Genomic DNA, 16,008 nt, shown 5'->3' with positions numbered 1-16,008 from the left:
ACGGGTGAGTTTCGACTTGTAGCAGATTGCCATCCACTCACTAGCCACTGCCTGAGCTAGGAATGGAATGGGTGTAGGCCTCTGCTTGACTTTCCCTCCCATAGCCAAGACTGGAAGAGTATTGGAAACTCTCCAGGTGTGATCTTGAGAGGGGTTAGGTTGGGTGGGTTCCTGAAAACCTGCCAACTCTGTATTGTGTCCTCTCTCCCGAGTTCCTCATACAATGCTCTGCACACAGTTGGGGATCAGTAAATACCATCGATTGGTTAAGTGGGGCAGATGAGGAAGAAATGAGGAAGAGAAGCAGCATAGCTCAGTGGAAAGAGCACGGGCTTTGGAGTCAGAGGTCAGGGGTTCAAATCCCGGCTCTGCCAGTTGTCAGCTGTGTGACTTTGGGCAAGTCACTTCTCTGTGCCTCAGTTCCCTCATCTGTAAAATGTGGGATTAAGATTGTGAACCCCATGTGGGACAACCTGATCTCCTTGTATCCCCCCAGCGCTTAGAACAGTGCTTTGCACATAGTAAGCGCTTAACAAATACCATCATCATTATTATTATTAAGTGTGGGAGAGTGCTAACGGGTGGAAAATTGCAGGCAGCCTCAAACAAGCCCTGCACTCTCCTCTCTTCCTTTTCAAAATACAAAAGAGAAGGGAAGGGGAAATTTTGTCTGGGTATGAATGTCAAAGGAAGATAGCAGAAGAAAGAAAACACAGAAAGATAGGGAGTAGTACAGGCTGGTAGAAGCCTGGTCTTTATTCACCTGGTCACATATTTAGATTGGAATTCTCACCTCACCTCTAGACCCATCCACGGGTTTCTTACACATTCTCCTCTTTGTGCAGAGCCTTATGTGCTTACTATGTGCCAGACACTATATTAAGCAGTGGGGTGGATACAGACTAATCAGGTTTGGGCACACTCCATGTCCCACAAGGGGCTCACAGTCTCAACCCCTATTTTCCTGCTGAGGTAACTGAAGCCCAGAGAAGCGAAGTGACTTGTTCAAGATCACGCAGCAGATGAGTGGTGGAACCGGGATTGGAACCCAGGCCTTCTGATTCCCAGGCCCCTCCACTATGTTGCGCTGCTGTTCCTTTCCCTTCCCCCTGCCGAGTTTTGGATCAGTCCCCATCCCAGGGATCCCCCTCATCTTCCTGGACTGGGAATCGGGGCTGGGGTCTCCCCCTTTTAGACTGTGAGCCCACTGTTGGGTAGGGACTGACTCTATATGTTGCCAACTTGTACTTCCCAAGCGCTTAGTACAGTGCTCTGCACACAGTAAGCGCTCAATAAATACGATTGATGATGATGATGATGATGAATTCCCCCGGAACCAGCCTCCGTTCCAGCAAGGCTCTGCTCTGGCCAGGCTGGCAGGCAGTTTCCCCAAATCTTGTGAAAGTGAGGCCCCGCTGGAAGGTTCATTTCTCAGGCGCCAACCCATCACTCCTCCTTTCCAAATCAATGGCATTTTCATTACCTCCAGCATCTCTTTTGCAAATTCAATATTTGAGGATGCCGATTTTATTATTATAGTGATTCACACATAGCAACAAACAATATTGAGGATGTTTAATCTTTTGGCATCAAAAGCCTATCATTTCAGTGTAAATTGTCTTCCCCAGACCATGTAGCGGATCTCTGAAGGAAGAAAAAGGTTCCTAGAATTTTAATATTCTTCACCTCCATGTAACCCATATTGTCTTAAAAGATGCTGCTCTCGCCTTGTTATTTAGCATTGAAACCGCTGCTCTTTTCATAAATTTGCCTTCCAAGGAGTCCCATTCCATTGCTTTACTTAGATTGGTGGGTTCACGAAAACCTGCTTAAGGGAGTAGAGGATTTATTCAGTGTTGAAATACTGCTTTTCTAGAATCTTTGTTGTTGGCTCTTATATTTGTGTCTCAAGGTGCTGGAATCTCCTGTTTTCAATCTAACATCCTGTCATCGGGCCCTTTATAGGCTGAAAACTTTTTAGTCCCCCAGTTCCAAGTGTGGGATTCAGACTTTTTACCTCCTACAAAATTTCTGAGCTAATAAATGAGGCAGTGACATCTTCTCCAGAGCTGCTCTGAGGCCGAGAATGTAGTTATTGGACCACAATTGTCTCCATTCTATTATTTAGAGCCCTCGCTGGTGGAGACCACCATTGGTGAGGAAACTTAAGGATCGTAGAGGAGGTTGGTGGGTGAGTGACAGACTCTGAACCTAAGACTTAAATCAGTTAATCACCCTGAGAAACAGTGTGGTCTAGTGGGTAGAGCACAGGCCTGGGAATCAGAAGGACCTGGAATCTTATCCTGGCTCTGCCATTTGTCTGCTGTGTGACCTTGAACAAGTCATTTTTCCATGCCTCAGTTACCTCATCTGTAAAATGGGGATTCAGAGTGGGAGCCCCATGTGGGACAGAGGCTATATCCAACCTGATAAGCTTGTATCTACCCCAGAACTTAATGTGGTGCCTGGCACAGGGCAAGAGCTTAACAAGTACCATACAAAGAAGATCAGTTAATTGTATTTGAGCACTTACTGTGTGCAGAGCACTGTACTAAACGCTTGGGAGAGCACAGCAGAGTTGGTAGACACGTTCCTTGCCCACAACTCTCCCAAGCCCTTAGCACAATGCCCTGCACACAGTAAGTGCTCAATAAATGCTACTGATTTGATACTGCTACCTGCTGCTGATAATAATGATGGTGTTTCCCATCTTTCCTTGGATTCCCGCTGGTTCTGGCTCAGTCCAGGGCTGTTTTTGCCATCCACTGGGCTTCGGATCCAGGGAAGGGGATTTTCTTTCCCCTGTTCAATTACAGGGCCAGCCAGGGTAGGGCTTCTGCTCTGAGAACCCATTTTGCTCCCTTACTCTGAAGTTCCCTCCCGCTTAAACTGGAAGCCCCTACGTGGGGCAGGAACTGTGTTGAATCTGATTTTGTTGTGTACAGTGCTTGGCTTATAGTAATCACTGAACAAATACCATTATTATTATTATTAGTAGTAGTAGTAGTAGTAGTAATATTAGTATTATTCTGCACTACCTTCTCAGTACTTTGTCTCAAGTTCACCCTCATGTCCAAGTGGGCCCTCCTGAACTGATATGCGTGGTGAGTCAGACTACAGTACTACCATTCTTTGCTCTAAGAAAATGATTTTTCCTATTTTCCATTTACAAAATCCATTCGTCTTTGTGTCCTCTCGGAACCGGCAAATTCGGGGTGTGAAAAAGTAAAATTTCCATGGGTGAAACTAGTGCTATACAGGCAGTTGGGAGGAACCGCTGTATGTAACTTCTGTAGGGATCAGAATTAGACATCTGCTCAATGAATGCGGTTCTAAAGGTTCCTAAATGACTGGTAATAATTAAAAGGTTAAATAAAAGGCACAGAAAGCTTTGGATTTTGAAATGTTTGCAGCAGCTAATCTTCCGAATGATGCAGACGTTTTTGTCAAAGTTGAAAAAGTTCGAGCTAATTAATTTCTTGGGAGACATATGATGAAATTGTAGGTGTGATAACATATTTGAGGAACATATGGTCGTTACGGGGCACCTTTCTAATGACTGAGCAACTCGTTAAATATAGACTTTTAGTTTCTTGTCTCTCAATATTGGTTCTGACTATATATTTTTAAACTAATTTGGTTTTCCGTAATATTTGGAATTTAGCTATTTGTCTTCAAATTTGAAATATGAGTCAATCAGTCAATTGCAATAGATCACAATCTTTAAAACGTCGACTTTCTCCGGTTTTAGCTCAGTACAGACCTAACAATGGACCTAAGTTGTTATATATATCTCATATATGTCAAATGGTCAGTGGTAAAATTTAAGGTGTGCTGGATAATATCTGACATTGTCTTTGGAGACACTCTTTTCTGGGGTGGGGAGAGGATTAAAAAAAGTCATAAGAAATAAATGATATATAATTTCTCTCATTTCATTAACTTAAGTGCTTTATAAATTGCAGAGTAGAAATATTTTTGTATGTGATTACAACCATGATGTTGATTTTTTCCTTATAATAATCGTTATTGTAATCAGATGTCAAAGTAATACATAATAGTTGTCTGAATTTTGATCTTTTAAGAGGTGATTTTAGTGGGTGTTGTTTCTTTCTCTTGTTCTTTTGGACAGGAATTTCATTCCCCTAATTTAACATGAATGTAATCTATTGTATGCCTCTAAATTTTTCACATATTCAAAATCATTGTGTGAAATGGAAGCTTTGAACCTTTGAGATGAAAAATATTTTTCGCTTTGCTTCAGAGCCACTGGAGGGTGTTCAAGTTAAGTCATTATTCTCAGGGTGATTTTGACTTCATAGAAGAAGATGTGAAAAGTGCAATAGAGCATATATTTACGTGTGCAGCAAAGGAAAAAAAAATCAATATGTGTTGACTAGACAAGAAAGAACCTGCCAAGAGAGGTGCTTCAACATTTTACCAAAAATAGAGAGAGAGATCCTGGACCACTGAGAAGTTCAGTTTCTTTTTCTGTGTTCTCGGTTCAAAGAAGCCAGTGTTTCAAAACAGTTTATCCCTCAAGAATTTACCAGACGTCTTTATAATTCTTGTAGGTAGGTGGGTATCTAGTGGGGTAGAATTAAAACCAGGCAGGGCGCCCTGGATTTTATGGCATTCAAAACCAGAATTTTGGGTGTTGATGAGCTTAGCCCAGACCAAATTAGCTTTTTTTCTTAAAAAAAATAAGTTCTGTAAAAACATTTTTCAGAAAAGACCTTCCCCACAGGGAAAATCCCTCAAAGCTACCAGACTTTTCTTCATTCTAACCGCCTGGACGGCTTAAATCATCGGATTTTTTAGCAAACTGTGAGTAAGCAAACATCCACTAGGGGCTGCTGGAATATTTACGACAGGTAGGAATAAACCTCATATTCTCAGAGAATTAAGTTCAAGTCCTGGGTAAAGCGAGCTAATTGCTTAGAAAATCGAAGAGTGTTAAAATTGGGTTTATGAGCTAATTACATTGGAACTTTCAGTTCTGAAGATAAAGGGAGTAAATAGGATTCTTTGGAAAGAGAGACCTATAAAATCCCTGCCAATGACTCATCTGAAAAATGGTTATTTGGGATTTCTTTTGGGAATAGAAGGGTGGCGACTAACTGATTTCTGGTAGACCCGTAGCACGTGTAGTAAGGATAGCCTGTTGAGCCACCACAGGTTTTATTTGTTCCTAAGTCCACTGAGAAAAGAGATCACTTTTAAAAACTGTAATTTTTTTAGTCTTTTTTATCGATCAAATAAGAATAACATCTGCACATTAGACTATTTTCTATTTAGAAAATTTTAAGTGGGGAAATGGGTTGAGAAATTGAGCAAAGATCAGGTCTTCATTTGGGTTAGAAAGGGAAGTGGGCTTTTTCACTCCCCTCTGATTTTTTTTCTCTCTCTCTCCTTGTAAATTTCTCCATCGATCTTTTCCACCAGGTACTTTAACTCTTGTGTTAATCCACTGACTGTTTCTCCCCATCTCTGTCTGTACTCCCTTGTTCCTCTCTCAGTATTTATACTTCTGCCCCTCATTTCTCTTTTTTTCTCCTTTTCTCCTCCTTCTCTTCTACTTTTCCTTCACCTCGGTTTTTTTTTTACACCAGTTCTTTGACTTTCTTAACTTTCCTGAGTATTTGCTGTTTTCTCCCTTCCTATTTTGGCCACTTCATTTTCTTCCCTCTGCCCCCTTTCCCTTTATTTCATTGCCTGTGTCTCTATTCCATTCTTTCACTCTCACTTCTCTCTTTCTTGTTTTCCTCCTTTTCTGGCAAAGTCTCTCTCTGCCTCTCTGCTGTTTCCTCCCTTTTCTTTCAAGCTTTCACTCTCTCCCTCGTGTTTCTCTTTCATGCCTTTGGAATGAAAGTGTTCAGTACTTCAGCAGTGTTGACTGCCTGGTAGTGGCAGGGAAGTTTGATGATTCTGCCCTTCCCCTCCCCATTTCCTCCTCAGGATTTAGCTACCTCCCTGCTTCCCTGGGAGTCAGGGCGAAGATAGTGGTGGTGATGCTAGTAATTTTCTGAAACTCACTGTATGCCAGAGCATTATGCTGAGCTCCGGAGTGAGGTTTATTCTGGCCTCCCTGAAGAAGTGAGCCTTAAATTGTTAGTTTTTAAATATAATAATTGTGATGTTATGCGCTGCTGTGTTCCAGGCACTGTACTAAGTACTGGAGTAGATACAAGAGAATCAGTTTAGATGCATTCCCTTAATCTCTGTTTTATAGATGAGGGAATAAAGATCAGACATAATCTCTGTCCCATACAGGCCTCGCCATCGAACAGGAAGGGAGAACGGGTTTCTTAGCTCCATTTTACAGATGAGGAAACTCAAAGGCCAGTGCCCAACGTGAACTTAGAATGTGGGTCTATCAATCAGTCAATCAATCAATCAATCAATCAATCGTATTTATTGAGCGCTTACTGTGTGCAGAGCACTGTACTAAGCGCTTGGGAAGTACAAGTTGGCAACATATAGAGACAGTCCCTACCTAACAGTGGGCTCACAGTCTAAAAGGGGGAGACAGAAAACAAAACCAAACATACTAACAAAATAAAATAAATAGAATAGATATGTACAAGCAAAATAAATAAATAAATAAATGGAGTAATAAATATGTACTATATATATATGTATATACATATATACATATATCAATCATTCAGGGGTATTTATTGAGCACTTACTGGGTGCAGAGCACTGTACTAAGCACTTGGGAGAGTACAGAGAAGCAGTGTGGCTCAGTGGAAGGAGCACGGGCTTTGGAGTCAGAGGTCATGGGTTCAAATTCCTGCTCTGCCAATTGTCAGCTGTGTGACTTTGGGCAAGTCACTTAACTTCTCTGTCCCTCAGTTACCTCATCTGAAAAATGGGGATTAAGACGGTAAGCCCCCTGTGGGACAACCTGATCACCTTGTAACCTCCCCAGCGCTTAGAACAGTGCCCTGCACGTAGTAAGCACTTAATAAATGCTATCATTATTATTATTATTATTATTATTACAGTACAACGGAGTTAGTCGACATGTACTCTGCCTACAAGGAGCTTACAGTCTGGTGGGCAAGACAGACATTAATATGAATAGATAAATTATGGATAATTTATAGCAACAAGTTCTGTGGGGCCGAGGGACTGCTGATGTAGAATCCCCTCTGCTTTTCTCTGAACTCCTCTGCCTCCCACTCACCATGTTAATTGTGTAGTAGAAAGAGCGAAGGCTGCTGTTTAGTCTTCTCCTCTTAGAATTTAGTCAGCCATCCCGTAGGAGGTGCGAAGCGGCATGGTCTAGTGGAAAGAGCACATGCCTGCAAGTCAGAGGACCCGAGTCCTACTGCCGACTCCGCCGCTCATCTGCCGCGTGTGACCTCGGGCAAGCCATTCAACCTCTCTGTGCCTCAGTTCCCTCATCTGTCAAATGGGGATTCATTTGGCAGGGGAAGCAGCCTGGCCTAGTGGATAGAGTATGGGTCGGTGAGTTGGAGGTCCTGGGTTCTAAACTTGGCTCTGCCACTTGTCTGCTGTGTAACCTGGGGCAAATCAGTTCACTTCTCTATGCCTCAGTTCCCTCATCTGTAAAAGGGGGATTAAGAGTGTCAGCCCCATGTGGAACAGGGACTGTGTCCAACCTGATTAGCTCGTAGCTATCCCAGCGCTTAGAATAGTGCCTGACACACATTAAGGGTTTAACAAATACCTAAAAAATAGAAATAAAAAAATCCTCTGACTTAGGCTGTGAGCCCCATGTGGGACGGGGGTTGGATCCAAACTGATTGTCTCGTATCTGCCCCAGGATTTAGTATAGTGCCTGGCACATAGTAAGTACTTAACAAATACCATAAAAAAAAGTGTTCAGATTGTTCCTGCAGGGGGATGGAATGCCAGGTGGTCTGGAAGGATGAGGATGGGTCTCTCGTAAAGCCTTTTGTGGCCGCAGGTTGGCTCCTCTGGGAAGTCAGAGTGTAGCGGATAGAAGGAAAGAGGTTACATTGGGGCACAGAAATTGTTTAATCCTTGAAATGGGGATTGGTGGTTGGAGAGGAGGATGGGAGAGAAGGATGTGTTGAGCCTTATTAATACTTTGGGAAAATCTTTTTTGAAGAGAATGATGAACTCTCTCACATTTAAGCATTTTTGGATACTTTCTTATTGCCATCTGTACATGGGGGGGGGGGGAATCATTGATTATGCATCAGTCAAATAAAAAAGATAATTTTGACATAGTTTTTCCTTCCCTAGATATCTTCCGGCTCTGAGATGGCACATAAGCTCCATTAAATCCTTACAAAGTAGTTTCGGAGGTGGCAGGCAAAAAAAATTAGGCACGATGCACAGTATGTATTGATTTCGTTAGAATTTCCTGGGGATGGTGAAAGTAACAAGATGTTTGAACATGTGAGTGAAAATTTTAGTCTGAGAATATGCAATTATTCTGGCCTCCCCGAAGAAGTGAGCTTTAAATTGTTAGTTTTTAAATATAATAATTGTGATGTTATGCGCTGCTGTGTTCCAGGCACTGTACTAAGTACTGGAGTAGATACAAGAGAATCAGTTTAGATGCATTCCCTTAATCTCCGTTTTATAGATGAGGGAATAAAGGCACAGAGAAGTTAAGTGGCTTGCCAAGGTTCACACAGCAGACAAGTAGTGGAGCCAGGATTAGAACCTAGGTCCTCTTGACTCCCAGGCTTGTGCCCTTTCACTAGGCCACGCTGCTTCTCTAAATACATTCAGTTGACATTATTTAGTCATAATTTTAAACACACACACACACACACACACACACACACACACACTCTCTCTCTCTCTCTCTCTCTCTCTCTCTCTTAAAAATGGCTGTGATACTCAGATTTTTTTCTGGAGAAATTTGGAGTTCTTAAACCATATGACCTTATCACAAATGAAAAATGTAAAAGCAGTAGGCTTTTAGGTGAGGAAACTAGGTGAGGAAACATCAGGTGAGGCAACTAAATTAGGGAAAGGCAGTTTTAACACTCTGGAAGACTAAAGTTCAAAGTAACCTTGATAAAGCAACAAAGCGATGGAATTCGTTAGGGACAAGCGCATGAGTAACTGCGATGCAGAAGTTGCTTGGGGAGTTGGCAGTCAGGAGCTGCCATGTCTGTGTGGCGTTGGAATTGTGACCAAAGTTTTTCAATCAGTGATATTTATTGAACACTTTCTGTGTGCCGAGCACTTGGGAGACTACAGCCGTACAACTACAAGTGTTTCCAATTTAAAATATGTTTTGGAAGATCGTCCCTTTTGGGCTGGTGGTTTTACTGGGGAAATCCCTGAGGCTTAACTTTTAGCTTAAAAGTAAACTGTTGAAAGCAAAGAACTGATTGGGAAAGTAATCCCTTGTAGTTGAAGGGGCCGTTTCTGACTCCCTTTGTCCATCACCATCAGAGGGAAGCTGGGCTGGAGGGTAAATGAGTCTTGTTCAGGTTATCTCTGTCAGTCTTTTCAGCCTTGGTTACACATGTGAATAGGATCCTACCATCAGCAGAGTCAGCTCCCAGGAAGTTGTTAACGGTAGATTGTAAGCGCTTCCTCTAGAAGAGGATCGCCCTCCCTCTTCATATCTGACAGTTACTCTTCCCATCTTCAAAGTCTTCCTCCAAGAGACTTTCCCTAAGGCCTCATTTTCTCTTCTGTGTCACCCCAATTTGCTCCCTTTATTCACCCCTCCCTCAGCCCCAAAGCACTTAGGCCCATATCCATAATTTATATTAATGTCCATCTCCCCCTCTAGATTGTAAGCTCATTGTGGGCAGGGAATGTGTCTACCAACCCTGTTGTTTTGTACTCTCCCAAGTGCAGGGCTTTGCACACAGTAAACGCTCAGTAAATACGATTGATTGGAAGATTGTAAGCCTCGATGGTCAGGGAAATCTACCAACTCTGTTATATTGTACTTTCCCAAGTGCTTAGCGCAGTGCTGTGCACCCAGTAAGTGCTCAATAAATACAATTGATTGAGCATTGAGTATCCATCCCTGGGAAGTTTTTAGAAAATTATTCATCATTCAGGGTGTCTTAGTCATTTCTCTACTTAAGGCAGGATACTTAAGGTCCCTTTCAGCTCTCTGATTCTATGACCTTGAATTCTCCATCTAGGGTTGAGTCCACACAAAATGGGAGTTATTTGCTTGATTTTTAGACTTCCAGCCACCACTTAGTGCTCCTTGATATGTTGTTTTCCCATGGGAAGATAGATTTGGAATGATTTTTGGTAGCAGAGCCAGAATCCAGGCAGAAGCTCTTTCCCTTTGCTTCATCTCATGGGCTTGTATGAAGAGGGAGGGATTTGTTGAAGTAAGATGCATAATTCATGACTTCCAAGCCTATTTTTTCAACTCTCAAGACCAGGCAGTATTTGATTACCATTAGGTAAAATCCAAGAACCTTTAGTCCCATTGGACTTCAACTCTCATTCCTGAGGTAATTTCTAGAGTATTGTGGCCAAGAAGGGCACCATAAAAGAGCTGGGGGAACCAAGGAACTTGGCTTAATGCAGAAGTGACTTCAAAGCACCATGTAACTTGAATAAGCGGGAAGGCTATAGGATGGTGTTTTCCGAACATGGGGTTTATAGTCAGCTCTTTATTTCACCAGGAAATTGGGCGGCAGAGATAACTTGACATGTAAAATGTACCGATAATCCAGAAAATTTTCTTCTGCTATTAATTTAACCCACTTTACTCACGACTTCAGATGGGCCATATAAAACATTTCCTAATAAGAGGGAAACTGTGATTTTAATGTAAATTCTGATGCAGCTGAAGAAGCGTGCTCTTGGGAAAAGGAAATAAGTGGTGAAAGAGATAGGAGCGTATTTCAGGGACTGGAATAATTTAATATTTCCAGACAGTGATCTGATTAACTCTGGCTAATACCCCACCTTGCCTTTAATTATCTTGGTAATTCAGAAGAAAATGATGATTTGCTGCATTATCTGAATAATTGCCTCAATTCTTGTTTAATCAACCAATGCTGTGTCAGTCGATCAGTGGAATTTATTGAGTGCTGACCATAGGCAGACCTCTTTACTAAGCTCTTGGGAAAGTACAGTACAACCGAGTGGGCTGATAGGGTCCCTGCCCACAAGGAGTTTATAGTCCAGAAAGGGAGACAGACATTCAAATAAATTATGGATATGCATGCAAATAAATTATGGTTATGCATGCAAAGTATGCATGCACACTTATCAGCTGTGTGACTTTGGGCAAGTCACTTAATTTCTCTGTGCCTCAGTTACCTCATCTGTAAAATGGGGATTGAGACTGTGAGCCCCATGTGGGACAACCTGATTACCTTGTACCCCCCCCCCAGCGCTTAGAACAGTGCTTTGCACATAGCAAGCGTTTAACAAATACCATTATTGTTACAGAGTATTTTTCAGACAATTTAGAGTTGATCAGAAATGTCTTCCCCTTAGGATGATTTGATTCTTGCTCTTAAGAGTTGTTTTTAATATTGCAGTAGGGTTACTCATCAATTTATGGCATATGTGTAGATATTGATGAATCACCATCATATTTACAAAATTTTGTTCTTAAAGTACATTCAGAGATAATCCATAAGTAAGTTTAAATAGTCGCATTAGAAAATTCCTTGTTCATTCACAGGCAGTTGCATTTTCAAATGCAGTTATAACTGAAATATTATCACCTGCTCTGGAATAGCATGATTAGGGAGGAGAACTACTGACATATTTATACAACCGTCCTTTTTCAGAAAGGGAATAAATTGGAGTGAGATTCTGCTCCTGAATGGTGGTCGATCCATCAGTGGATTTATTGAGTCCTTACTGCGTGCAGAACACTGTACTAAGCACCTGGGAGAGTACAGCATAATAGACTTGTTAGGCACATTCCCTTCCAACAAAGAGCTTCCAGTAGGGGAAGACCTCTAGGCTGGAGTGGTGTGGCTGAAAAGACATATTTATTTTTTGGCATTTCATTCCACTTATGTTCATTTAAAAGTACAGCCCTTCCCAATTTTGACAGACATAAGTGGTTGTATCAAGGGTTGCAATTCTGATTGAGAACATCATGACCTCCAAATGGGTTACCAAAGCTACTGTCACCAATGCAGAGAGTAAACAATATTAATGTTTCGTCTGGCAGTTAAATTAGGTGTGCTGAAGTGTCTGGATTTGATGATGATGATAATGGCATTTGTTAAGCGCTTACTATGTGCGAAGCATTGTTCTAAGCATTGGCGGGGATACAGGGTGATTAGGTTGTCCCACGTGGGGCTCACAGTCTTGAGGTAATGGGGGCACAGAGAAGTTAAGTGACTTGCCCAAAGTCACAGAGCTGACAAGCGTCTGAGGTGGGATTAGAACCCATGACCTCTTGCTCCCAAGCCCGTGCTCTTTCCACTGAGCCACGCTGCAAGCATCAAGTCAACATCAGCAAAGCTTTTGGTTTGGTGGAGTCAAGTGTACTTTTTAAATAATATGTGCATGTAGGAATGCCATTTAAATTCGTAATTTTTAATACAGTATCCAGAAATATGTGGAATATGTGACCCCTGTCTTCAAAGATGTCCCCGTTGAACGGAGGAGGAAGTCAGACATAAATTGAGCAATGTACAATAGTTAAAGGGAATGGGATTATAAACAAGAATACAGAAACGCATAAATGAGGCAGGACCAAGTGAAAAGATGAGTATGTAATATTTTAATCTGCCTTTTGTTCCCCCGTTTTCCCCAAAGCCCTGCACAAGGAGAACAAATCCTCTGCTGAATGTTGCACCCCATGCTTGTGAGTCTGCCACGGTTGTCTTCCAGCTAATCACTGCTATGTCATACTGTGCGGCCTCTGCTTCACTACGTCTTCTCCATGTTTGCTCTTTCCTCCCTGTTTGGCGGCTGCCCCCTTTCAGCTCTCTGGGCAACAGTGCGCCTCTAGATTGTAAGCTCCTCTCTTGACTATAAGCTTGTTGTGAGCAGAAAATGTGTCTTTTGTTATATTGTACTCTCCCAGGTGCTTTGCACTCAGTAAGCACTCAATAAATACAACTGGATGAAGAAATGGTGGGCGCCTCAGAGCCACCACCCTCAACAGAGGCTCTAGAATGCAGGGAAGAGATCAGATAGCCGACAGCAGTAGGAAGAAGAAGCGAGAGGCCTGGATAATCCACAAACCTTAGAATTAACCCCTGAATAGTTGAGAGTCGACCCTAATTTGATGCCTTTCACCCCTTACCCGAACCAGAAGCTGTACGCTAGCTGTTTGGTCGGCAGTTTTTGAGGACATCTCTGGTAGCTGAGTAGTCAGGGTTGTAGTGCATGATGAGAACTGCAAGTTGCTAACACTTCATTGCCACCAAGGACTCTCTTTACATTAACTGAAGATGGCAGGCCTCAATCTTCCCCACCTCATCCACATGTCCAGGACAGGGAACACAATAATAGCGTCATCTCTCAGGAAGATCAGCTCCCCTGATGTGTGTGTGTATGCCTTAATCTCTGTCGGAAATCAGGGGACTGAACCAGGTGATTTCTCAAAGTCCCTTATTTTATGAAAATACAAACCTAAAAGGACTCTCATTTTTCAGGTTGTCCCACAGTCAGTCAATCGAATTTATTGAGCACTAACTGTGTGCAGAGCACTGAACTGAGCACTTGGGAGAGTACAATATAATAGAGTTGGTAGACACCCTCCCTGCCCACTTCAGGGGTAATATGATGAGAACAGAATCTTTGCACTTTTAATAGGGGAGATAAAACCCTCTGAGTAATATGTGATATTTTGGGCCTCAGACTCAAATGGAAGAATCCATATTTTGGGCATTAAAGTGCTTTACAATAACCATATTTGAGTTTGAATAGACAAATGAAAATATTAAAGCAGACTGATGTGCAATTGAAATGAATTTGCTGTAGAAAATTAAATTTGGCAAGTGATTAATTCTTAATAAGGATTAATCGTTTGCCTATTTCAGGGAAAAATTAATTTAACAAACCTACCATTATGTGAAAATGAGGTAATGAACATGGGCAGTACATAATTTCCGTAACATTTATAGCAGCGACTACAAAGAAGGCTGAATTAGTGTCACCAAATACAAAGAATGTTCATTTCAGTATCGTGGCTATTCAGAGAGTATTGCTCATAGTTACTATCGGGAAGGAACTTGTCATTCTGGACTGTGTTATTGGAAGTCATTCCAGCACTGTATTTTAATAAGCTTTAGTTTAAAAAGGATCTCTTTCTAACTGATAATAAAAATAATAATGTTTACGGCACTTGCTAGGTGCTTAGCATTGGGATAAATGCAAAGCTAGCAGGTCACGCACAGTCCCCGTTTCACAAGGGCCTCAGCATCTGCTAGACTGTAAGCTCGGTGTGGACAGGCGACGAGTCTATCAGTTATGTTATGTTATGTCATAATTATAATAATAATAATTGTGCTGTTTGTGCCAGGCACTGTCCTTAGCACTGGGATGGATACAAGCAAATTGGGGTGGACACAGGCCCTGTCCCATGTGGATCTCACAGTCTCAATCCTCATTTTACAGATGAGGTAACTGAGGCAGAGAGAAATGAAGTGACTTGCCCAGGGTCACACAGCAGACAAGTGGTGGAGTCGGGATTAGAACCCATGACCTCCTGACTCCCAGGCCTGTGCTCTGTCCCTTCATTCATTCATTCCTTCATTCTATCGGTTGGATTTATTGAGCGATTACTGTGTGAAGAGCACTGTATTAAGTGCTTGTAAAGTACAGTACAGCAATAAAGAGAGACAGTCCTTGCCCACAGTGGGCTTCAGTCCACTACATCATGTGCTCTCCCAATTGCTACACTCAATAAATACAATCGATTGATTGATCTCTTTCATCCCTAGAGAAGTTCCACAGTAGAACAATGGCAGAACTGAAACGCCAACCCAATCTCCTGACTCTCAGTTCCTTGCTTCTTCCGTGAGGCCATGGTGTGCACACCCTTTCCTTTGCATGCATTTTTTCAATTAACATTTTTCCTCTAGCGTGTGCAGTAAGGAACATAATCCTTTAATGCCTCGAAAGTAATGAATCCCAAGGGCACTTCTGACCATGACATTGTGAGAAAAAGTTGCTTTGCATTACTCGTTGTGGGCAGGGAGTATGTCTACCTACCAACTCTGTTATATCGTACTCTCCCAAACGCATAGTACATTGCTCTGTGCACAGTAAGTGCTCAATGAAGATGATTGAATGTTTGGTTGTTGCCCGAAGTTGGTCAAGTGGTAATGGAAATCAAAAACCAGGGTATAGATGTGAGTATATCTGTCTTAGAAAATACCTGGTTTATCTTTTCTTGAGATTCAGTTCTGGAAATTTTGGGCGGGAATGGTCAGGTCAGTTTTCATTTCCCTGAACGTACTTAAGCGGTCTCTCAGAGGACGCCGAAGACTGAGGAATGAAAATGAACTGCTTCCGTGCGTGTCAGTGTTGCGTTGCAATAATTGTAGTTCCTGTTAAGCACATAGTATGTGCCAAGCACAGGTCTAAGTGCTGGAGTAGAGTCAGGATCATCAGGTTGGGCTGAGTCCCTTTTTCCCACCATGTTCATAGACTAATTAGAAGGGAGTAGGATTTAACTGAGGATTTTACTGAAGAGGAGACTGAGGCCCAGAGAAGTGAAATGACTTGCTCAAGGTCACACATCAGGCAAGTGGTGGAGCTGGGATTAGAATCCAGGGCCTCTGACTCCCGGGCCTGAGCTCCTTCCACTTAGGCCGTGCTATTTCCCATATCTATCTGTCTTTCTGTAATGTCTGTCTTTACTTCTTTACTAATGTTGTTTGAGCCATTTTCAGTACCACACACTGGGTGTATAAATAAATTTAGGATTATTTTCTGGAATTAATCACTCCTTGCTTCTGCCTTTCTTGGAAAGTGATTCATAAAATAGTTTGTTGCAAATACGTGCCCTTTTCCGATTGTTTTGGATTGACCCAAGTTTTGGTATTTGTTTTTCTTTCCCACTCCCACATCCACTGGTCTGATGTG

The 16,008-nt window shown here is 42.1% G+C and overlaps 1 protein-coding gene and 1 non-coding gene across 2 annotated transcripts in view; one reads left to right on the top strand and one right to left on the bottom strand.

Annotated features, from left to right (window-relative positions):
- The window catches only part of AKT3 (AKT serine/threonine kinase 3), a 156,803-nt gene that overhangs the window by 40,822 nt on the left and 99,973 nt on the right, over positions 1–16,008 (top strand). The gene's annotated exons all lie outside the window — the stretch shown is intronic.
- On the bottom strand, positions 15–154 carry LOC119941053. Its single transcript, XR_005455091.1, has one exon. It is a non-coding gene; the product is annotated as a small nucleolar RNA SNORA7 (small nucleolar RNA).

This window comes from Tachyglossus aculeatus, chromosome 19, assembly GCF_015852505.1.
Source record: "Tachyglossus aculeatus isolate mTacAcu1 chromosome 19, mTacAcu1.pri, whole genome shotgun sequence".
Lineage (NCBI taxonomy): Eukaryota > Metazoa > Chordata > Mammalia > Monotremata > Tachyglossidae > Tachyglossus > Tachyglossus aculeatus.
This window is presented reverse-complemented; position numbering and strand designations above follow the sequence as displayed.